At 48.9% G+C, this 605-nt stretch overlaps 1 protein-coding gene across 1 annotated transcript in view; it reads right to left on the bottom strand.

Moving 5' to 3' along the window:
- LOC104982649 (multidrug resistance-associated protein 4-like) overlaps window positions 1-605 on the bottom strand; it is a 350,332-nt gene that overhangs the window by 120,286 nt on the left and 229,441 nt on the right.

Raw genomic sequence — 605 nt, 5'->3', positions numbered from 1 at the left:
CCCTCCCCCTGTGACACAGATGCACCAGCCAGTAGAATCTGTTCCTACCCTGATGGAGAACTTGTGCAGATGCACACAAGATGGGGTGACATGCATTTCTGAGCTCAGGGCGGGATGCTGGGAGCAAGGAGGCTGAGATACTCATGATGCCAGGAGGATGGGGTTGGGGAATCGCTGTCACAGCACTAGCTCCTGTCACTGAACTCATGACAAGACACAGGCACTTCTCTAAGGGAAAATTCATCAAGCCATGAATGGGAGAGGCTGGGAATGGAGGGTCAGATCAGAGAGCTGGAGACCATGCCATGTGTCATCTGCCCTGTTGTCTCATGTTCTCACAGATTCAGTGCTACTATGCAGGTTTGTATAAGTGTTACAATATACCTAACATGAAATTTACCATTTTAACAATTTTAAGCATACAGCCCAGTGGCATTAAGTACATTTACATAGTTGTGCAGCCATCACCACCATCCACCTCCACAACTCTTCCATCACCCCAACACTCAGCACATTTTACATACGGGCAGGTCCCACCAAAGACTAACGACCCCTGCTTAGTGGATGTGGAATCCCAGCTCCTCATATCCAGAGCTCAGAGTTCC

Source organism: Bison bison, unplaced genomic scaffold (assembly GCF_000754665.1).
Source record: "Bison bison bison isolate TAMUID 2011002044 unplaced genomic scaffold, Bison_UMD1.0 scf7180017864535, whole genome shotgun sequence".
Taxonomy (NCBI): domain Eukaryota; kingdom Metazoa; phylum Chordata; class Mammalia; order Artiodactyla; family Bovidae; genus Bison; species Bison bison.
Note: the sequence above shows the minus strand (reverse complement) of the source record. Positions and strands in the feature narration are given on the sequence as shown.